We start from the raw sequence: 23,398 nt of genomic DNA on the forward strand, positions 1-23,398 counted from the left end.
TGGGACTACAGGCGCCCGCCACCATGCCCAGCTAATTTTTTGTATTTTTTAGTAGAGACAGGGTTTCACTGTGTTAGCCAGGATGGTCTCAATCTCCTGACCTCGTGATCCGCCCATCTCGGCCTCCCAGAGTGCTGGGATTACAGGCGTGAGCCGCTGTGCCCGGCAGTATTTCTTTAAGTTCTCTAGCAAATGGAAGTGTCTTAAAATTTTCTTTTGAAATTGTTTATTGTTAGAGTATGGAAATTCAACTAATTTTTGGTGCTGATAATGTGTTGTGCAAATCTACTGAATATGTTACCTAGTTCCAGTAGTATTTTGGTTGACTCTTTGTGATTTTTTTTTTTTTTTTTTTTTTTTTTGAGGCGGTGTCTCGCTCTGTCGCCCGGACTGGAGTGCAGTGGCCGGTTCTCAGCTCACTGCAAGCTCCGCCTCCCGGGTTCACGCCATTCTCCTGCCTCAGCCTCCCGAGCAGCTGGGACTACAGGCGCCCGCCACCTCGCCCGGCTAGTTTTTTGTATTTTTAGTAGAGACGGGGTTTCACCGTGTTAGCCAGGATGGTCTCGATCTCCTGACCTCGTGATCCGCCCGTCTCGGCCTCCCAAAGTGCTGGGATTACAGGCTTGAGCCACCGCGCCCGGCCTGTGATTTTCTACATAGAAGATCATGTCATCTATAAACAAGTATAATTTTACTTCTTTTGTTCTGATTTGGATGAGTTTTATTTCCTCTGCCATTTCACTGCTCTGGCTAGGACAGCCAGTATTGATTGAATAGAAGGGGTGAGAGAATTCTTGCATCATGTGCGATCCTACAGGAAAAGCATTCCATTTCCCCTGCTTGACTGTTTACTCATTGGTCATTTCACAGATAGTCTTTCTATTGTTGAGTTACATTTCCTTCTCTATTTTGTTTAGGATTTCTATGATTACTGGATTTTGAATTATGTGAAATACTTTTTATCCATCTATTGAGATGATGTGGTTTTCATCTTTCATTCTGTTCAAGTGGTATATCACATTGATTTGCTTGAATATGTTGAACCATCCTTGCATCCCAGAAATAAGTGGCACTTGAATATCTACATTTTTTAAATGTCCTCTTAAATACAGTTTTCTGGTACAAGGGATCTTGAAGATGTTCATGGAAAAATATGTATTATGAGAAAATTGTGCATGAATTTCAGTTTTTGCAACAAAATAACCTGGTACAAGTCTGTTATAACAAGTCTGAACAGGCTCTAGTTTAAGGCACTCCGGAGGGTAAGACATGAGTTTGAAAAGAGACTCTTATCAAAGCAATATAAATTCTGCTAAAATTGAAACAAGAAGAAACATCAAATTTATGATGAGATCAGATGCAGTGTCCCAGGCCTGTAATCCTAGCACTTTCAGAGGCCAAGACAGGTGGGTCATGTGAGCCCACGTATTCAAAACTAGCCTGGGCAACATGGTGAAACCACTTTGTCTAGAAAAAATACAAAAATTAGCTGGGCATGGTGGCATATGACTGCAGGGCCAGCTACTGTGGAGTCTGTGGTGGGAGGATGGCTTCAGCCTGGGAGGTTGAGGCTGCAGTGAGCTGTGGTCATGTCACTGCACTCTGGCATGGGAGTTATTAGGGACATTTCCCTTTTGCCTGGAGAGTCACCAATCGCTGTTCCCACGGGTGTTTTTGGACCCTTGCTGCCTGACTCTGTTGGTTTATTGGTTGGTCCCTCAAGCTTAAATTTAAAAGGTGCTCAGGTACATACTGGTGTGATTTATTCTGATTTCTCTGGGGAAATACACATTATTGTTAGTTCTGTAGTTCCTTGGCAAGCCTCTGCAGGAGATTGAATTGCTCAACTTGTTCTGCCATACATTCCATTCAGATCTAGTTCTCATAAAAGAACTGGAGGTTTTGGGAGTACAGATAATCAGGGTAAAGCAATTTACTGGGCTAACAAAATTTCTGACACCCGACCTGTTTGTTCCATGCATGTACAGGGAAAGAAATTCGTGAGCATGATTGACATGGGTGCTGATGTTTCCATTATTGCTTTACATCAATGGCCTCGTGACTTGCCCAAAGGATGCACATCCACCAGGTTCAAGGGAGTTGGTCAGGCCTCCAAGGCTTATGAAAGTTCCACTGTTTTATGTTGTCCTGGCCTGGAGGGACAGACTGGTACTATTCTGTAGGGAGACCCCCTGAAACTATTTCTATGGAATAAGAGACGAAATGCTCCTGATTATTGTAAATACAAAATTGCGTGCAGGATTGTGTAAAGACAATGCCAGGTTGGACTTCCAGAATGAGCCAAGAGCTTGTGATGTGCTTTCCCCTGCAGAGAGCCTATGAATGGACGTACAGTCAGGGAGGTTTCACATCCCCAAGATTCCTATCCCAGAAAAGCAGATGTTCATAGCTCTGGGAATGGAATGCGACCCTTGTGGAGAGCCTATAAACGGACACATGAGGGGTGCCTGTCCATGTGGATAAGATAGGGCTATGCCCTCATCTTGCCACGGCCCTTCTAGACCTCTTTAGGGTTAAGGCATACTCCCTTCTGAGAATTTCTGGTCTAACTAGTTGTCTAGCTTCATGTCTTGTTTCTATGGATTGTCTGTAAGCAGCGTTTGCTGCAACTGTTATTGCTGATTAATATCTTGCTAATCATAGGTTATGGAAAGACAGTGTGTCTGTTTTAAGGCTCTGTTAGAAATTACTGTGCACACTTATATTGTAAATTCTTTTTTTTTTTTTTTTTTTTTTTTTTGAGACGGAGTCTTGCTCTGCCGCCCAGGCTGGAGTGCAGTGGCCGGGTCTCAGCTCACTGCAAGCTCCGCCTCCCGGGTTTACGCCATTCTCCTGCCTCAGCCTCCCGAGCAGCTGGGACTACAGGCGCCCGCCACGTCGCCCGGCTAGTTTTTTTTGTATTTTTTAGTAGAGACGGGGTTTCACCATGTTAGCCAGGATGGTCTCGATCTCCTGACCTCGTGATCCGCCCGTCTCGGCCTCCCAAAGTGCTGGGATTACAGGCTTGAGCCACCGCGCCCGGCCTATTGTAAATTCTTAGCTCTGTATACTGTACTTCTGCATACAGATGTTATGTTGAAGAATTACTTCATCCCCATATGACCATCTCACCTCATAATCAAATGACCCTAAATTTCTCACTAACCTACCCCCACCCTCACTAAACTTAATAATAAATGCTGGCATATCCAGTGCATTGGCAGCACCATGGGACCAGAAGGTGGTGAGCCCACTGGACCCAGCTTTCACTATTTTGTGTGTATCTATTATTTCTTTGATCTGCCTGGGAACAAAGAGAGAGCCCCGTTGCATTGCAGGCTACTGGCCAGATCCCGCAATACTATTCGACCTCTAATTACACCTATTCCAGTTAATCTCTGGGGAAGAGATCTTTTACAACAGTGGGATGCACAAATTTCATTTCCACATGCTACTTACAGTGAGCAAAGTAAAAACATTATGAAAAAAATGGGATTTGTTCAAGGCACTGGTCTGGGAAAATCAGCCCAGGGTATTACTGAACCTATTCAATCGTCCTATAAATTTGACCCCAAAAGGCTTGGTTATTCTTTGTAGAAGCAGTCACTATCAAGCCTCCAGATCTAGCCAGGTGCGGTGGCTCACGCCTGTAATCCCAGTACTTTGGGAGGCTAAGGCAGGTGGATCACCTGAGGTCGGGAGTTCAAGACTAGCCTTACCAACATGGAGAAACCCCCGTCTCTACTAAAAATACAGAATTAGCCGGGGTGGTGGCGCATGCCTGTAATCCCAGCTACTCGGGAGGCTGAGGCAGGAGAATCGCTTGGCAGAGGTTGCGGTGAGCCGAGATCATGCCATTGCACTCCAGCCTGGGTAAAAAGAGCGAAACTCTGTCTTGGAAAAAAAAAAAAAAAGCCTCCAGATCCCATCCCTTTAACTTGGAAAACTCAGAAACTGGTTTGGGTGGATCAGTGGCCACTCCCAAAAAAATAAGCTGGAGGTGCTCCATAATTTAGTCCTGGAACAGTTAGAATTGGGGCACATTGAGGAATGTTTTTCTCCATGGAATTCACCTGTCTTTGTTATCCGAAAGAAACCTGGAAAATGGAGAACCCTCACTGATCTCAGGGCAGTTAATGCTGTACTTCAACAATGGAGATGTTGCAACCTGGTTTCCTCTCCCGCTCCATGCTCCCTGAGTGTTGGCCTCTAATCATCATAGATCTTAACGATTGCTTTTTTAACATTCCACTAGCCTCTCAGGACTTTGACAAATTTGCTTTTACGGTCCTTTCCCTCAATGATAATGCTCCAGCTGCAGGCCTCCATTGGAAAGTCTTGCTACAGGGAATGCGTAACAGTCCCACTATTCGTCAGTACTTTGTGGGGCACGTGCTTCACCCAGTTAGGGATCAGTTTCCCCAGTGTTACTTCATTTGCTATATGAATGATATCCTCTGCGTGGCCCCCACGTGCGCTGTTTTGATTTCCTGCTTTTCTGTGATTCAACAGGCTGTTTCAGATGCAGGTTTGACTGTTGCACAGAGAAAGTTCGAACTTCTCCTTTTCAATATTGGGGCATGCAATTAGAAGACAAGGTGATTAAACCACAAAAGGTCCAGCTTAGGAGAGACTCCTTAAAAACTTTAAATGACTTTGAAAAATTGCTTGGGCGGGGTGCAGTGGCTCATGCCTGTAATCCCAGCACTTTGGGAGGCTGAGGCGGGTGGATCATGAGGTCAGGCGATTGAGACCATCCTGGCTAACACTGTGAAACGCTGTCTCTACTGAAAGTACAAAAAATTAGCTGGGAGTGGTGGCGGGCACCTGTAGTCCCAGCTACTCAGGAGGCTGAGGCAGGAGAATGGCGTGAACCTGGAGGCAGAGCTTGCAGTGAGCGGAGATCACGCCACTGCACTCCAGCCTGGGTGACAGAGTGATACTCTGTCTCAAAAAAGAAAAAGATTCCTTGGAGATATTAATTGGATTCACCCTTCTTTGGGCATCCCTACATATGCTATGTCTAACCTGTTAACCCCATTACGAGGGGATCCATATTTGCACAATAAAATGTTCCTCACACCTGAAACTGAGTCTGAGTTATGGTTGGTTGGACAAACAGTGCAGTGGTCTCAGGTCACTAGATTCAATCCCAAATTACCTTTACTATTTTAATTTTTCCCATTGAACATTCTCCAACAGGAATTATTACTCAAGAACAAGATTTAATTGAATGGTGTTTTCTTCCCCATAGCTCTCTAAGGACACTTACTATTTACCTTGACCAAATTTCTAACCTTATTGGACAAGCTCACTCCCATCTTTTTATGACTTTTGGGACCGGAATCTCAAAAAAATTATTGTTCCATTAAACCGTCAACAAGTTTGACAAGCTTTTACAAACTGTTGCTTGGCAAGTAAATCTGGCCAGTTTCCTTGGTATAATTGACAATCATTACCCTAATGTAATATTGTTCCGGTTCCTAAAACTCGCTTCCTGGATTTTACCTAACATTACTAAAAGTACTCCACTAACTGGAGCTGTTACTCTTTTTACTGACACTTCCTCTCATGGCCGTGCTGCATACACAGGGCCACGAGAATGCGTTCTTAACACAGGATCTATTTCTGTACAGCAAGCTGAACTTTTATCGCTGTTATGGCTGTCCTTGAGGATTTTCTGAACCTGTCAACATTGTTTCCAATTCTGCATACATCGTGCATGTTGCGCACAACATAGAAACGGCGCTAATTAAGTTTTCCCTGATGACAGTTTACTTTCATTTTTTTTTTTTTTTTTTTTTTTTGAGATGGAGTCTCGCTTTGTCGCCCAGGCTGGAGTGCAGTGGCCGGATCTCAGCTTACTGCAAGCTCTGCCTCCCGGGTTTACGCCATTCTCCTGCCTCAGCCTCCCGAGTAGCTGGGACTACAGATGCCCACCACCTCGCCCAGGTAGTTTTTTGTGTTTTTTAGTAGAGACGGGGTTTCACCGGGTTAGCTAGGATGGTCTCGATCTCCTGACCTCGTGATCCGCCCGTCTCGGCCTCCCAAAGTGCTGGGATTACAGGCTTGAGCCACCGCGCCTGGCCTACTTTCACTTTTTCAAAGGTTTCAGGCAATTCTCAGAGCGCACTCTGCTCCCTTTTACATTACTCATATTCGAGCTCATACATCTCTTCCAGGACCTCTTTTGGCAGCCAATACCAGAGTTGATGCTTTAGTCGCTTACATTTTTACCGTCGTGCAAAATTTTCATACCCTAACTCATGCCAATGCTGCAGGACTCAGAAGCAAGTTCCTCCTCTCATGGAAACAGGCAAAAACCGTAGTACGGCAATGTCCTTCTTGCCAAGTGTTAATTTTACAGCCACTTCCCTCGAAAGTTAATCCTCGAGGCCTTTCCCCCAATGCCCTCTGGCAAATGGACATAACCTACTTTCCAGCTTTTGGGAGACTTTCTTTCGTGCATGTAACAGTGTACACATTTTCCCTCTTCCTCTGGGCTATGTGCCAAACAGGAGAAAGTACTACTCATGTTAAACGACAGGTGCTTTCCTGTTTCCCAGTTATGGGCTGCCCCGCCAAGCTTAAAACTGATAATGGTCCCAAGCACCAGCATTGCCTTTAAAAAGTTCACTCAAGCATGGGACATTATTCACACTACTGGAATTCCCTATAATTCTCAAGGACAGGCACTGGTGGAATGAGCTAATAAATCTCTCAAAGACCAGCTTTGCAAGCAAGGTAACAAAAAGAAAGGGGATGCCAGTGCTCTTTTTTTAATGTAAATTTAGCTCTGTTCACATTAAATGTTTTTAATCTGGCTAAAAATCAGCCTTTCACAGCAGCAGAACAACAGTTTACTGGTAATAAATTTGATCCACAAAAAGGCAAGAGAGTATGGTGGAAGGACACAAAAACTAATAAATGGGAATTAAGCACTGTAATAAAATGGCATAGGGGTTATGCTTGTGTCTCCCCAGGAAAGGACCAACAACCTGTTTGGGTTCCCTCCCGTCAGCTGGAATTGTACCATGACTCCAGTCTTGAAGAACCATCAGAAACAAAAGGCAAACAGCCTCCGGAAATCGAAACTCAAGGCTCATCACCTGACTAATAAAATTTGTAATCTTGCCGGGCCTGGTGGCTCAAGCCTGTAATCCCAGCACTTTGGGAGACCGAGACGGGCGGATCACGAGGTCAGGAGATCGAGACCATTCTGGCTAACACGGTGAAACCCCGTCTCTACTAAAAAATACAAAAAAAAAACTAGCCGGGCGAGGTGGCGGGCGCCTGTAGTCCCAGCTATTCGGAGGCTGAGGCAGGAGAATGGCATAAACCCAGGAGGCGGAGCTTGCAGTGAGCTGAGAACCAGCCACTGCACTCCAGCCTGGGCGACAGAGCGAGACTCCACCTCAAAAAAAAAAAAAATTGTGATCTTAACATCACAGCCTCGCCCTACAACTCCCAATACAGAAAATTCCACCTCGCTGACATGGGGTCAGATAAAAGTAATGTTCAAAGAGACTGAGAGACACCTACAGGACAAGGGGATTCCAAAAACTACAGGTAATATTATCTTGGCTGCCTTTCTGGTAGTTACTGCAGTGGTAAGTATACCTCGGACTACAGCAACTCACAATTACACCTACTGGGCATATGTCCTGTTTCCCCCTCTTATTCGATCTGTTTCATGGATGGATTCCTCAGTGGAGGTTTATACTAATGACAGTGCATTCATGCCGGTCCCTAATGATGACAGATTTCAGGATCAACCAGATGAAGAAGGGATGCATTTTAATGTGTCCATTGGATATAGATTTCCACTATTGTGCACAGGAATTGCACCTGGCTGTTTGGCATTCTCTAATCAAAATTGAATGTGGACTGTACCAGCCTCCAGTAATGATTCTTATCAGGTGCATAATGTTTTGAGTAGTAATTCTTTTCAGGTTCTGACCGTTAAAATAAATTCATTTGAGGAACGGAGAATTCCTGTCACAGTAAATCACAATAAAACGCAAGGATTGTCAGACTCTTTAAAAGACACTATAAAGGCAGCTTTAGTAATTGGAAACATCCTATGGAGTGACTGCAATGCTCCAACACCAGCAGTGCCACCGGAGTCCCATCACAGGGACTGTCATTGACTGGGCCCCAAAAGGGTATATTGGCGAGATTGCTCTGACCAAAATACCCAAAGTTCAGAGTTGAACTACGTAATCGATTATGAAGAAGAAGGCTGGCAGTCCTAAAAGAAGAAATGGGTATCTCCTTACCCATTCAAATGGTTGGACAAGTGCATTGTTCCTCCTAGACCAAAAATGATTAATCCTATAGTTACCCCAGAACATCCTGAATTGTGGAAGTTGGCTGCACCCTTATCCGGAATCAGATTATGGAATGTAGCTTACAAAAAAATTCTTACAAATACCAAAACAAACATGTATAAGGTCACTTTAATTTCTGATGCAGTGGTACCCATAAGGAGCTGTGTTAAACCAGTGACTATATATGTTATTGGTTGGAAACATAATTATCATCCCTGATAGCCAAATTGTTGGATGCAATAACTGCAAATTGTTTATGTGTATTGATGCTACATTTGACCCAAAAACAAGTGTTCTCCTGGTCAGGGCCAGGAAAGGGATATGGATACCAGTTTCTTTACACCGTCCCAGGAATCTTCTCCTTCTATTCATATAGTCAATGAAGTCCTTAAAGGGATCCTTAAAAGAACTAGGAGATTCATTTTTATACTCATTGCTGTGATTGCAGGTTTATTTGCTGTTACCACAACAGCGGCTACTGCTGGAGTAGCCATTCCTAACTCGGTCCAGACAGCCCATGATGTGGAAACATGGCAAAATAAGTCCATCGACTTTGGAATTCTAAGGCTCAGACTGATCAAATAGTGGCCAATCAAATTAATGACCTCCGCCAGAGTGTAATCTGGTTGGGAGACAGAATGATGAATTTAGCATACTGAATGCAACTACAATGTGATTGGAATACACTGATTTTTGCATAACACCCTATGCTTACAGAGAAGATCAACATAGTTGGGAAAAGGTCCAAAGGCATCTAAAAGCCTGGGATGATCATTGAACCTTAGACATTTCAACACTTAAGGAACAAATTTTTGAGGCTTCCCTGGCTCCCTTAACTACCGTTCCTGGTTCTGACATACTTGAAACAATTACAAAAGGACTACCTGATATAAATCCTTTCAAGTGGATCAAACCCATTGGAGGTTCACGTTTGTTATTGGCGTTACTAATACTGGTGTGTTTATGTCATTTGCTTTTAGTCTGCAAGTGTCTCCACGGAGACACTTGTGTGTTTCTTTATTACAGTCTCTCATCTCTGCACACAAGGAGATCACCTGCTAAGCCCCATAGGGCTGGACCCTACACAGACTAAACAAAAAGTGTTTAAATATTCAAAGTGAAAAAATTGCAACATGGAAACCAGGTCCTTACAAAGATGTGGCAGGCTAGTTTTACATTTAAAATGTTCATAAAAATATGTATTTGTCAGGCAGGGTGCGATGGCTCATGCCTGTAATCCCGACACTTTCGGAGGCTGAAGCGGTTGGATCACAAGGTCAGGAGTTCGAGACCAGCCTGGACAACATGGTGAAACCCCGTCTCTACAAAAAATACAAAAATTAGCTGGGCATGGTCATGCACCCCTGTAATCCCAGCTACTCAGGAGGGTGAGGCAGGAGAATCACTTGAACCTGGGAGACAGGTTGCAGCGAGCAGCTGAGATCATGTCACTGCACTCCAGCCTAGGCAACACCATGAGACTCTGTCTCAGAAAACAAAATGAAAACAAAATTAGCTAGGCGTGGTGGTGTCTGCCTGTAATCCCAGCTACTTGGGAAGGTGAGGCAGGAGAACTGCTTGAATACGAGAGGTGTAGTTTGCAGTGAGCTGAGATTGCACCACTGCACTCCATTCTGGGTGAGAGAGCAATACTTCATTTTAAAAAAGAAAAAGGAATTTTCCTGTAAATAGTTAGAAAGACTAAGTAGCCCCAGAACTAAGACCTCCTCGGATCATTGCCCCTTTATATCAAGTGATAAAGTAACTTTCCTTGAGGTATATCAATCCATCACCAATCAACTTACTGCACCCTATCCTATCCACTGGTCTTGAATGGAAAATGTGGTGATTCTGCTAAAGCTTCTCTGTCTTTCCCTGTGTGTGAAAACTTAACGTCTCTACTTGGGAACGCTGATCCCATTCATTTGGAGTTGATGTTTCCAGGTGGCTATCCTCACACTTTGTGTTCAAATAAACGCTATACTTCATCATATATTCTAAATTTTATTATTTACTATTGACATCAGTTTCTGTCGGATTGTAGGAGCCTCACCAGAGAGGGCACCTGTCACCATGGTGCAAAACTCACACTTGTCAAAAAGACCTAGGTTAGGGTTTCTCCCCCTCCCTCAGGATGAAGCTAATTAGCTGAGACAGATGGTCACCTTCTATGGGCAAAAGATTGCCTAGGTGCTGAGGCAAGGGACTGAAGGCACAAACTGTCTCAGTATAATATAATAAAGAAAATAGTTAGAATAAGAATAGTCAAATACAAATTAGATATAGAGATGATCACGGACAATTATCAATCATTATTGTAAACATTATTAATCATTAGCTTTTAATATTACTCTTTGTTGCATTACTAATACAACCTAGGAATAACCAGCAGGTGTAGGGTGAGGTAATGAAGGGACATTGTGAGAAGTGACCTAGAAGGCAAGAGGTGAGCCTTTTGTCACGCCCGCATAAGGCTGCTTGAGGGATCCTTGGTCAAGCAGTAATGGCAGTGTCTGGGAAGATACCCATTACTCAGCAGACTGCAAAAGGGAGTCTCCTTTCCTTGGAGGAGTCAGGGAACAGTCTGCTCCACCAGCTTCTTGTGGAAGGCTAGATATTATCCAGGCCTGCCCACAGTCATCCGGAGGCCTAAATCCCTCCCCGTGGTGCTGTACTTCAATGGTCATGCTCCTCATCCAGTTTTATGTTCCTCCCATACTGCTGGTTCCTCTTTGAAGTCCGTAGTGGACAGCAGTAGCAAAAACAGTGAACGTCTTAAAGTCTTTAGTCTTTCTCATAAATGCAGAGAAGAAACACTGATGTATGCTGCCTTCTCTCTCTCTCTGCTTCAGTTACCTAAAATGGAAGGATCACCTGTTCTGTGATCACGTGAGTTGCTTCACCTTGTCAATCACTTAGAAGATTCACCCTCCTTACCCTGCCCCCTTGTCTTGTATGCAGTAAATGTCAGGGCCCCCAGTCCTTAGGGACCACTACCGGTCTCCACATGTAGATGGCAGTGGTCCCCACGGCCAGCTGTTTTTATCTCTTTGTCTTTTGTCTTTATTTATTACAGTCGCTCATCTCTGCACACAGGGAGAACACCCGCTAAGCCCCATAGGGCTGGACCCTACAACCTCCATTACCAAGTAGAGGCAGGATGAACTATGTGTGACCAATGGTGTTGTCACCTCCTCTTCCCTGAGGCCTGATTAGTGCTTAACTTGAAAACATGAACCTAATTGTTGTATAGAAAAGCAAAATGTCGGCCGGGCGCGGTGGCTCAAGCCTGTAATCCCAGCACTTTGGGAGGCCGAGACGGGCGGATCACGAGGTCAGGAGATCGAGACCTTCCTGGCTAACAGGGTGAAACCCCGTCTCTACTAAAAAAAAAATACAAAAAACTAGCCGGGCGAGGTGGCGGGCGCCTGTAGTCCCAGCTACTCGGGAGACTGAGGCAGGAGAATGGCGTAAACCCAGGAGGCGGAGCTTGCAGTGAGCCGAGATCCGGCCACTGCACTCTAGCCTGGGCGGCAGAGCGAGACTCCATCTCAAAAAAAAAAAAAAAAGAAAAGCAAAATGTCTTTCTCTTTTTTCAGCCTCTTAGCTATTTGCCTCTATTTCCCATCACAATCCAGTCTAAGGCTTATTTATTAATGAAATGATTTTTATTTTTCTCTATTATTGTTGTGCAGATGATTTGCCATTTGGGGGAAGAGTTTTTTGTTTTGTTTTCTGAAGGGGGCCAGCCCCTCCACACCTGTGGGCGTTTCTCACAGGTGGAATGAGACTTGAGAAAAGAAAGAGACACAGAGACAAAGTACAGAGAAAGAAAAAGTGGGCCCAGGGGACCGGCGCTCAGCATACGGAGGACCTACGCTGGCACCCATCTCTGAGTTCCCTCAATATTTATTGATCATTATCTTTACCATCTCAGAGAGGGGGAAGTGGCAGTACAATACCGTAATAGTAGGGAGAGGGTCAGCAGGAAGACATTTGAATAAAGATCTCTGTGTCATAAATAAGTTTAAGGAAAAGTGCTGTGCTTTGATGTGCATATATGCACACATCTCCATAAACATCTTCCGTGCATAAAGATCAGCATTGCCCCTAGCGCGTCTCACCTCCAGCCCTAAGGCAGTTTTCTCCTATCTCAGTAAATAGAACATACCATCAGGTTTTACACTCAGACATTGCATTGCCCAGGGACTGGCAGGAGACAGATGGCTTTCTCTATCTCAACTGCCAAGAGGCTTTCTTTCCTCTTTTACTAATCCTCCTCAGCACAAACCATTTATGGGTGTTGGACTAGGGGACGATCAGGTCTTTCCCTTCCCACAAGGCCATATTTCAGACTATCACATGGGGAGAAACCTTGGACAATACTTGGCTTTCCTAGGCAGAGGTCCCTGCGGCCTTGGCCTTCCACAGTGTTTGTGTCCCTGGGTACTTGAGATTAGAGAATGGTGATGACTTTTACCAAGTATACTGCCTTCAGGCACTTGTTTAACAAAGCACATCCTGCATAGCCCCAAATCCATTAAACCTTGAGTCAACACAGCACATGTCTCTGCAAGCACAGGGTTGGGGATAGGATTACAGATTAACAGCATCTCAAGGCAGAAGAATTTCTCTTAGTACAGAACAAAATGGAGTCTCTTATGTCTACTTCTTTCTACCTAGACACAGTAACAGTCTGATCTCTCTTTCTTTTACCCATAGCTTTCAATTAAATTTTCTCAACAATTAGAAAGTCAAGTAAACAGCATTTGTTGGGTCAGGCGCGGTGGCTCACACCTGTACTTTCAGCACTTTCGGAGTCCGAGGCAGATGGATCACTTTAAGTCAGGAGTTTGAGACCAGCCTGGCCAATATGGTGAACCCGCGTACAAATATAAAAATTAGACGGGCATGGTGGCATATGCATGTAATAGCAGCTACTACGGAGGCTCAGGCAGGGGAATCGCTTGAACCCAGGCGGCAGAGGCTGCAGTGACCCCAGATCCCGCCACTGCACTCCAGCCTGGGTGACAGACAAATACTCTGTCTCAAAACAAAAGAAAAGAAATAAGTACATAAATAAGTAAAAGAAAGTAATAGATCTCTTCCACAAATGTGCTGGGACAACTAACTAGATATCCACATGGAAAAAAGAATACTGTTGGATCTCTATCTCACACCACCAAAATTGTATTTTTTTTTTTTTTTTTTTTTTTTGAGACGGAGTCTTGCTCTGCCACCCAGGCTGGAGTGCAGTGGCTGGATCTCAGCTCACTGCAAGCTCCGCCTCCCGGGTTTATGCCATTCTCCTGCCTCAGCCTCCCGAGTAGCTGGGACTACAGGCGCCCGCCTCGTCGCCCGGCTAGTTTTTTTGTATTTTTAAGTAGAGACGGGGTTTCACCGTATTAGCCAGGATGGTCTCGATCTCCTGACCTCGTGATCCGCCCGTCTCGGCCTCCCAAAGTGCTGGGATTACAGGCTTGAGCCACCGCGCCCGGCCCAAAATTGTATTTTAAAACGTTAAAAGAAAATGAAAAAAAGAGAGAGGAGGAAGGGAGCCCTGCGGGAGGGAGTGTTACTTTGTCGCCCAGGCTGGCCTGGACGGCCAGGCTCAGCGATCCTCCCACCGCTGCTTCCTGAGTAGCTGGGACCTCAGGCTCCCGCCCCCGCCCCAGCATCCTTGCTGTGTTTATCCAACAAGCTGTAACCTCACACCTCTCTGGCCTGAGCACTCCGTCCTGCATCCCATGCGGACGGGTGGCTTTAGGGAAATCTCTGAAGCTGAGCACAGGTTGGACTCTCCCTCCCGAGTGAATGGAGAATAGAAAGGGAGAGGATTTCTGTTCTGTTCTATGGGCCCTTAGCATGAAATCGTACGTTCCGCCAAGGCCCGGCCTTGCATTTTACATTCTAGCTTGCATTCCCGTTCCAGACAATTCCAGGGCTTTTGAATCATGCCTCAGCCTTCCTGGCCGATCTCGCCTCCAAAACTCAAAAACAGAGGTGCTAGGAACAAGGCTGAGAGACGCACAGGTCCCCCCGCTCCCCCCACCCCAGGCCCCGCCCTTTGCGGGTTCTAAAGGGCAAGGTCTCTCCACCTCGCGTCCCGCCCCTACCTCGCCCAGGCCCCGCCCACCTCCTCGCGGGTCCCGCCCAGGCCTGGCTTCTGTCCTGCGCGCGCAGATTCGCGCAGACCAGGAAGCGGATCGCGTGGAGTGACGGTTCCAACGCGGCGCGTGAGTTCGCCCTGTCTTCTATTGTCTGCGCTTCCCAGGTCCTCGGTCCTTCCGTAGCTGGGACTTGGGATCCCCACAAACCTGGAAATTCTCAGCCGTCTTCCTTCACCCAGAGCAAATTGAGACATCCCCGTGAGAGGCCGGGGGTCGCTTCCCTTTGGGTTTAAGGTCGCCCTGAGGCTGGTCCCGTCCCGGGTCTTTCTGCTATAGGGCAATGTATACACTTTCTATCGCGTAGTTTTCCTGCTCTCAATGTTCTTCTGACTCCTCCCGCCCCGCGCTTTTTAAAGTCCTCACCCGAGAGGTGGATTCTCGCCCTCGTAGGCCCCTGAAGCGCAGCGCCGCTGCCCCAGTCCCGGGAAGGCCGCGTCCTCTGCCTGGTCCTGGGATCCTGCAGACCCCACCCTTGTCTTAAGGCGCCATCGCCCCTTCACCCCCGTCCTCGTGCCGGGCCCTGCTGCTCCACAGGTCTCCCCTCCACAGTCGCCGCTTCTCCTGAGCCCGCGCTGGGGAGGTGCCCGGGGCCCGCCCTGTGACACGGGGTGTTCTTGCCTGCCCAGCTCCAGCCCCTGGAAAATGTGCTCCACCGGGATGCAGGCGTCTTACTCCAAACCCTCCTGTGATTGTGTGGGCCAAAGGGATCAGGAGACGGAGAGAGAGCAGTAGAAAACCTGAGACAGAAAAGAAGAATGAGAAAGACCCACAACAGATGGCAAAGTAGAGGATGGGTGAGGGGTTTGCCAAGAGACAGCAAAAGTGGAAAGAAAACAATAAGAAAGCAGGAGGAGAAAAGCAACTGGAGAAATGTAGAGAAAAGCTAGATGTACAGAGAGATGAAGGACAGCAATGTAGGGAGAGGGGCAGCAAAGAGGGAGGCTCAACAGGGTGAGGGAGAGGAGGAGGCATTTGGAGCCGGGGCAGACAGCAGAGTGGTGCTAGTGGCAAGGAGAACAGAGGGAGAACCACAGCAGGGAGGACACCTGGGGATCTAGGCTGCCAGAGAGTGGGGTCAGGGGGGTATAACAGGGAAGAGGGAATTTAATGGAGAGGGCAGAGGAGGCGCAGAGATGGTGTTGTGGGAAACTGAGGACTAGAGAGGCTGATATGGGGGAGACAGGATGATGTTTATTTAAGGTACGCACCGTTTATTTAACGTATGCACCATGGGTTTACATCTAAAAAGCCTTGAGCATTTCAACAAACACAGAGTGGGGGTTTTTTGCTTTCAGAAGCTGAATAAAAGCAGTAAATCATATATTGATAGGTCACGTAATCTATAGCATAGCGTAACTTGTGTCCTTCCATCGCTGGTGGCCTTGTAACTGCGTTGAAGGAAAAACAAGAACAGCTAAATACACACATTTGTCCTTTTTTCTTTTATTTCACCCTTGTTCTGGGAAGGTGGGGGGCTGTCTGGAGCCCGTTCCTTTGCCTTCGGACTTCGCAAACAGCGTTATCTTATAACTGTCCTTGAAGTGAGCTTGCTAGGCAGAGGAAAACTGGTTCTTCTTTTCTTTCGTTGATTGAATGTTCTTAACAAGGAGAGGTAAGAGGCAAGGGAGTATTAAACAAATTCTTAGTATGGCTAGAACTACTCCTATTAAGGTTTTGAACCTACTGAAGGAGGAAAACCAGCCTCTAAAGAGGGACTCAGGAGCCTACTTTTTCTAAGTCTGGACTGGAGCATGGGCTAATTTTTTCATTCTGGCAGTTATTTCTCTAATAGCCTTCCTATTGTCTTGGATTTCTAGGCAACAATTAGTTAGATTAAACTTTCTACATACTCCTCCTTCCTGGGCTAGGAGGTAGTCTAAAGTTAATCTGTTTTGGTAGATGGCATTTCTCATTTTCGTGGCTTGCTGGGCCAGTAAGTCGAATGCATTTTCTGTTTCATTAGTGATGATTTCAAGTGCTGCTTGCAACTTTAGGATACGGTGAAGCGTGTAAATTGGGGTGCGGTAGCTTTATGACTTACCTTGTGCCCAGGTAGCTGGCCTAGAGTACTGAATTAGTCTTTCAGGGGCCAATCTGTGTCTTTCTAATCTTCTGTTTTTATATCTTTCCTTATGTCTATATCTCTTCTTATGTCTGTATCTCTTTTGTTTTTTTCTTTAATGTTATTGTAGACAGCATACCTTCAAGTTTCTCCCTGTTGCAGCGGGAGTGAGAAGAAAGATGGTCTAATTGTTTCAAGTACACAAGCCCTTGTCCACTTTCCTGGCAACTGTCGGTAGGCACACGGCCCACAGATCTAATAGAGACCGGAGGGGCTTGCCAGGTATTGGGAGCTTCAAGCTGATACTAGGTGTGGTTTAGGGAAGAGAAACGGGAGAATGGACTTGGATGAGGTGATCTGGAGTCATCTTTGCCTTGCCATGAAGTTTTCTTTAGTGTTTTATTATACTATTGCTGTCGTAAACAAGTGAATTCTTCTGAGTCCTAAAAGCTTTTTCCTAGTGAGCAACACAGTATCTCCTGATAATGGAAGTTTTTAAGAGCTGGAGGCTTGAACTTGTGGGCATCGGTTCAGGGGAAGAGTAGGTTAGAATTAAATTATCTTGTGGCATTAACTCTTTTGCTTCTTTCTTTTTTTTTTTTTTTTTTTTGAGATGGAGTCTCGCTCTGTTGCCCAGCCTGGAGTGCAGTGGTGCGATCTCGGCTCACTGCAAGCTCCACCACCTCTCGGGTTCATGCCATTCTCCTGCCTCAGCCTCCTGAGAAGCTGGGACTACAGGCACCCACCACCACATCCAGCTAATTTTTTTGTGTTTTTAGTAGAGACGGGGTTTCACCGTATTCGCCAGGATGGTCTTGATCTCCTGACCTCGTGATCCACCCTCCTCAGCCTCCCAAAGTGCTGGGATTACAGGTGTGAGCCATCGTGCTCGGCCAGTCTTTTGCTTCTTAAGGCCACTGGTCTCCTATGTTAGTCCTCCTACAAACGTAACATGAGGAAACGCTTAAGCTGCTAGCAATGTTTTCACTACCCGAGCAAACAGGTTTTTGGCTAAAGGAGGAGGCTCTGGTAACTTCTGGTCTACGTGCTTATGGAATGATTTAAAGACTCGGAATTGTTGCTGGTCTGGGTTCCTTTTTGATAACGTATCGGTAGGTTGCTGGGTAGGTGTGTGGAGACGTGTGGGGTACCCCGCAGTCCGCATGGGTAAGTCTGGCTTTAGAATGGTGCAGTTTACAGGACGACAGGTTTTTGTTTGACAATCTGGTTTTGCCGGCATTTCGGTAAGCATAATTGGCCTTTGTTGTGTGCTGGGGTGCCGCGATATGCAATATTGACAATCTTTTTCTGGCACCCCAGGGACAAGGTGGCATGCATTCATGTTTGTAGTCATTTCTATAGTATCTTAATATAGGTAGGTTACTACAGACAGGTGCGTTTAGGTCTGCTGCTGGACAAGCATCAAAATACAGAGAAATAGGCCCTCGGTAAAAGGGAGGGACCTTGGTTTGGCTTAAGAGGGGACTTTCTTTTGACCTTGCATGCATTTTAAACTCTTCACCAGGTGAAAATTTGAGGTTATAACATGCATCAGGTTGGTTATTTCCTGGTCACAAATTGACTAATTGAGTAGGTGGTCTGGTTATAAGTACAAGACTTTTTTTTTTTTTGAAACGGAATTTCACTCTTGTTGCCCAGGCCGGAGTGCAGTGGCATGACCATGGCTCACCACAACCTCCACCTCCTGGGTTCAAGCAATTCTCCTGCCTAAGCCTCCCGAAAGTCTGTGATTACAGGCATGCACCACCGTACCTGTTTAATTTTGTATCTTTGTTCGAGACAGGGTTTCTCCGTGTTGGTGAGGCTGGTCTCGAACTCCCGACCTCAGGTGATCCACTCGTCCTCGGCCTCCAAAACGGCTGGAATTACTGGTGTGAGCAACCACGCCTGGCCTTTATAGGTACAAGTTCTTAAGCGAGTCCTTGTACACTCATAGTAAATATGGTACAATAGAGTCTTAGTTATACTGTTCCCTGACCAGGTAGTATGTGTGCAGTGGGGACACATTTCTATAGGTGCTTCTTCTAACATGGTTCAGGTGGGTAAGAACAGCAAAACAATGTACAGCATATTCATATCTAGCAAGGACGGAAGAGGTCCTTGCCTGGGGGAGGAGGTTGAGCACAGCGACAGAACAATAATAAAATAGTTAGTATTACAAGGAAAACTACTAGTCCTTTTTTTTTTTTTGAGGCAGAGTCTCGCTCTGTCGCCCGGACTGGAGTGCAGTGGCCGGATCTCAGCTCACTGCAAGCTCTGCCTCCCGGGTTTACACCATTCTCCTGCCTCAGCCTCCCGAGTAGCTGGGACTACAGGCGCCCGCCACCTCGCCCGGCTAGTTTTTGTATTTTTAGTAGAGACGGGGTTTCACTGTGTTAGCCAGGATGGTCTCGATCTCCTGACCTCGTGATCCGCCTGTCTCGGCCTCCCAAAGTGCTGGGATTACAGGCTTGAGCCACCGCGCCCGGCCGAAAACTACTAGTCTTAAGATTTCTAACCACATTTACTTGCTTGATTAGTCCTGAAGCTTTGGCTCTGCATAGACTAGTCAGCTTCCGGTGTGTGACTAGAGCAGGGCTTGTCATCCCCTCCAGCTTCAGCCATGCGTAGAATGGTCAGCCTCCGGATGGAGCAGAGCAGGGGTGTCGTCCTCAGCAGCAGCTTGGTCTCATCTCAAGATCAGCCCAGTTGGATGATCTGGGTCTTGCTGGCTGGTCCACTTGTCCTGAGCTGCCAGTTTCAGCTGACTGTGGTGGATCTAAGGCATGATTCCTGCAAGTTTAACAGCAGTGGGTGTGGATGAGATTACAGTATAGGGCCCATCCTATAGGGTCCTAGAGAAATTGGATTCTACTTTTTAACCTAAACAGAGTCTCCAGGTTTAAAGGGGTGTACTGGATCTGTCAGACTTACAGGCATTCTTTCTCGTATTCAGTGATGGACTTCTTGCATGGCTATTCTGAAAGCCTCCATTTGCTTTCTTGAAGTTAATTCCTCTAGTTGTTGGAGACCACTTTTAATTTGACTTATGACTGGAGGAGGCCGACTGAACAAACTCTCATAAGGTGAATACCTAGTTTGTTTGGTGGGGGTGCACCTGACTCCGAGGAGGACCATTGGAAAGACCTGATCTTATCTCAGATGAGTTTATTGGCAGGATTTCTTCAGTAGCTGCTTGAGTATCCAGTCATACATTTTGCTTTCCTTGAGCTTTACGGCTGACAGTCTCTGTGTAACTTCTATTTTATTGCTAGCAGTCTTGTAAATCTTGCACTATTTCAGCTACAGATGCTGGCCTATTTTGTGACTTGAAAGTTAGAGGCAGTCCAAACCTGGGGATAATGTCTTTTATCAGTATTTTAGTCACTTCTGCTTTTTCTGTCCTGGTGGGAAAGCCTTAACCTATCTTGAAAAGGTATGAATAAGCACTAGCATATACCAATAGCCTCTGGCATGGGGCAGTTCAGTAAAGTTTATACGCAAGTTTCAAAAGGCCTGGCTCCTGCTTCTTGAATTCTTGGGGCTGAGGGGGCCCGTGTCATGGGTTATTCTGAGCACAGGTTAAGCATTGTTTACAGATGCCTGGAGTGACAGCAGAGAGCCGTAGCACATAGAAATGGCACTTTCGTGGCTCAGCACGGTGGCTCACGCCTGTAATCCCAGCACTTTGGGAGGCCAAGGCAGGCAGATTATGAGGTCCAGATTTCTTTTTTTTTTTTTGAGATGGAGTCTCGCTCTGTCGCCCTGGCTGGAGTGCAGTGGCCGGATCTCAGCTCACTGCAAGCTCCGCCTCCCAGGTTTACGCCATTCTCCTGCCTCAGCCTCCCGAGTAGCTGGGACTACAGGCGCCCGCCACCTCGCCTGGCTAGTTTTTTGTATTTTTTTTTGGTAGAGACGGAGTTTCACCGTGTTAGCCAGGATGGTCTCGATCTCCTGACCTCGTGATCCGCCCGTCTCGGCCTCCCAAAGTGCTGGGATTACAGGCTTGAGCCACCGCGCCCGGCCCAAGGTCCAGATTTCAAGAGCAGTCTGACCAACATGGCGACAACCGACCTCTACTAAAAAAACAAATAAAATAGCCGGTTGTGGTGGCAGGCACCTATAATCCCAGCCAGTAGGGAGGGTGAGGCAGAAGAAACGCTTGAACCTGGGAAGCAGAGGTTGCAGTGAGCTGAGATCACACCACTGCACTGCAGCCTGGGTGGCAAAGTAAGTCTCCATCTCACAAAAACAAGTGAAAGGTTCATCAAAAGTGCCTTTCTCATGTGTAATAGATTTACTTTATTCTCTTTCTGTTTCCTCTTCATTTCTTTCTATATATGTTTCTAATATATATATATATATATATTTTTTTTTTTTTTTTTCTCCTTTGGCAGAATCTCACACAGTCACCCAGACTGGCGTGTAGTGGCATGATCTCAGTTCACTGCAACCTCCGCCCCCCAGTTTCAAGTGATTTTTTTGCCTCAGCCTCCCAAATATGTGGGACTACAGGCCCGTGCCACCACGCCCAGTTAATTTTTGAACTTTTAGCAGAGATAGGGTTTCATCATGTTGGCCAAGCTGGCCTTGAACTCCTGACCTCAGGTGATCCACCCGCCTTTGCCTCCCCAAAGTGCTGAGTGACCACGCCCAGCCAAGATAAACCTTAGTTTTCAAAATTTCTTTTTTAATACATAATCACAGAGAGGAGGCTGCAATGCCAAGCGGAAGAAGCAGGAACCGGAGGATGAGCAGTAGCTGGGTGGGCACCATGGCTGGGATCCCCACCATCGAGGCAGTGAAGTGCAAGATCCAGGTTCTGCAGCAGCAGGCAGATGATGCAGAGGAGTGAGCTGAGTGCCTCCAGCATGAAGGTGAGGGAGACACGCGGGCCTGGAAACAGGCTGAGGCTGACGTAGCCTCCTTGAACGGTAGGATCTAGCTGGTTGAAGAGGAGCTGGACTGTGCTCAGGATCGCCTGGACACTGCCCTGCAAAAGCTGCAAGAGGTGGAAAAAGCTGTTGATGAGAGTGAGAGAGGTATAAAGATTATTGAAAACCCAGCCTTAAAAGATGACAAAAAGACGGAACTCCAGGAAATCCAACTCAAAGAAGCTAAGCACATTGCAGAAGAGGCAGATAGGAAGCATGAAGAGGTGACTCGTAAGTTGGTGATCATTGAAGGAGACATGGAAGGCACAGAAGAACAAGCTGAGCTGGCTGAGTCCTGTTGCCAGGAGATGGATGAGCAGATCAGACTGATGCACCAGAACCTGATGTGTCTGAGTGCAGCTGAAGAAAAGTACTCTTAAAAAGAAGACAAATGTGAGGAAGAGGTGATGATTCTTACTGATAATCTCAAGGAGGCAGAGACCCGTGCTGAGTTTCCTAAGTGCAAAGAGACAATTGATGACTCGGAAGATACACTGAAATGCACCAAAGAGGAACACCTCTGTACGCAAAGGATGCGGGACCAGACTCTGCTTGACCTGAATGAGATATAGAATACCCCAGTCCCACCCCATTGCTGCTCCTTCCTCTGACCCTGACTCCACCTGAGGCCAGCCTGCCCAAAGCTGACCTTTACCTGAGGGCTCCTCTTTAACTGGAAGGCTAGTTTCTCTTTTTACCACCCCCTCCTCCCCTGCCTCTTTTCTCCCAAACTGTCTCTGCCTCTTCCTGGAGATTCCAGCTGGTCTAGAGGATGAGCACCTTTGGAAACAACATTTAAGGGAATGTGAGCATAATGCACAATGTCTTTAAAAAGCATGTTGTGATGTAAAAGAAAGAAAAATACATAATCACTTCTGAAAGATGCCTTTGTCACATGCTATAATCAGCTCACATCTTTTTTTTTTTCTGTACAAGTATATATTCCAGTTATTTTCCTGATGACCCCAGAATTTGTTAAATTTTTTAAAAAACAATTTCAGGCCAGGCACGGTGGCTCAAGCCTGTAATCCCAGCACTTTGGGAGGCTGAGGCGGGTGGATCACAAGGTTAGGAGATCGAGACTATCCTGGCTAACCTGGTGAAACTCCGTCTCTACTAAAAAAATAGAAAAAACTAGCCGGGCGAGGTGGCGGGCGCCTGTAGTCCCAGCTACTCGGGAGGCTGAAGCAGGAGAATGGTATGAACCTGGGAGGCGGAGCTTGCAGCCACTGCACTCCAGTCTGGGCAACAGAGCCAGACTCCGTCTCAAAAAAAAAAAAAAAAAAAAATTTCAAAATAGTTTCTGTTTGAAACTAGTTGCGTCCGGTTGAGATCGAGGTCTGTATGCTTTCCAGTCTTTATTATTTATTGGAAAACTTTGGTACCTAATACAGAAGGTTGGTTGTGTCCGTGTGTACCTGGTAAAGATGTCAGTGACCTTTTACCTTAACATCAAAATATAGTTTAACCAGTTAGTCTGTTTTTCAGTTTTCTTTCCTTATGTCATCTGTGAACATCTTGAGCTGTAAGCTATTAAGTGCATGCTTCCCTCAGGGCCCTCTGATCCCTTCTGGACTAACGTTGAAAGATGGGCTGGATTGGCATGGAACTGTTGGGATGGCCAGACCCAACACCAGGCTGCGGGGGCTTTGAAGTCTGGTGGAGTCAATGGAATGAGAAAAGACAAGTTAAGGATGCATAAGGTGGGTCCAGGGGGCCAACGCTAGTATGGAGGCTGCAAAAGACCTGAGCTCTGGAAGCCCACACTAGTTATTGGTGGTCAAAGAAGCAGGTAGTGAGGCTGTGGGGGTTGAAAGGAAGTGGTGCATCCAGCACATGATCTACAGGTGTGTGGTTTAGCATTTATATGGAACATGTTCTGCTACTTGGGATCACGAGGAA

General features: G+C 46.3%; 1 protein-coding gene and 1 pseudogene across 1 annotated transcript in view; both read left to right on the top strand.

Annotated features, from left to right (window-relative positions):
- LOC117093601 (zinc finger protein 761-like) overlaps positions 1-23,398 on the top strand; it is a 174,369-nt gene that overhangs the window by 132,033 nt on the left and 18,938 nt on the right. The window lies entirely within an intron of this gene.
- On the top strand, positions 21,169-22,458 carry LOC117093641 (annotated as a pseudogene).

This window comes from Trachypithecus francoisi, unplaced genomic scaffold, assembly GCF_009764315.1.
Source record: "Trachypithecus francoisi isolate TF-2019V2 unplaced genomic scaffold, Tfra_2.0 Lachesis_group12, whole genome shotgun sequence".
NCBI lineage: Eukaryota > Metazoa > Chordata > Mammalia > Primates > Cercopithecidae > Trachypithecus > Trachypithecus francoisi.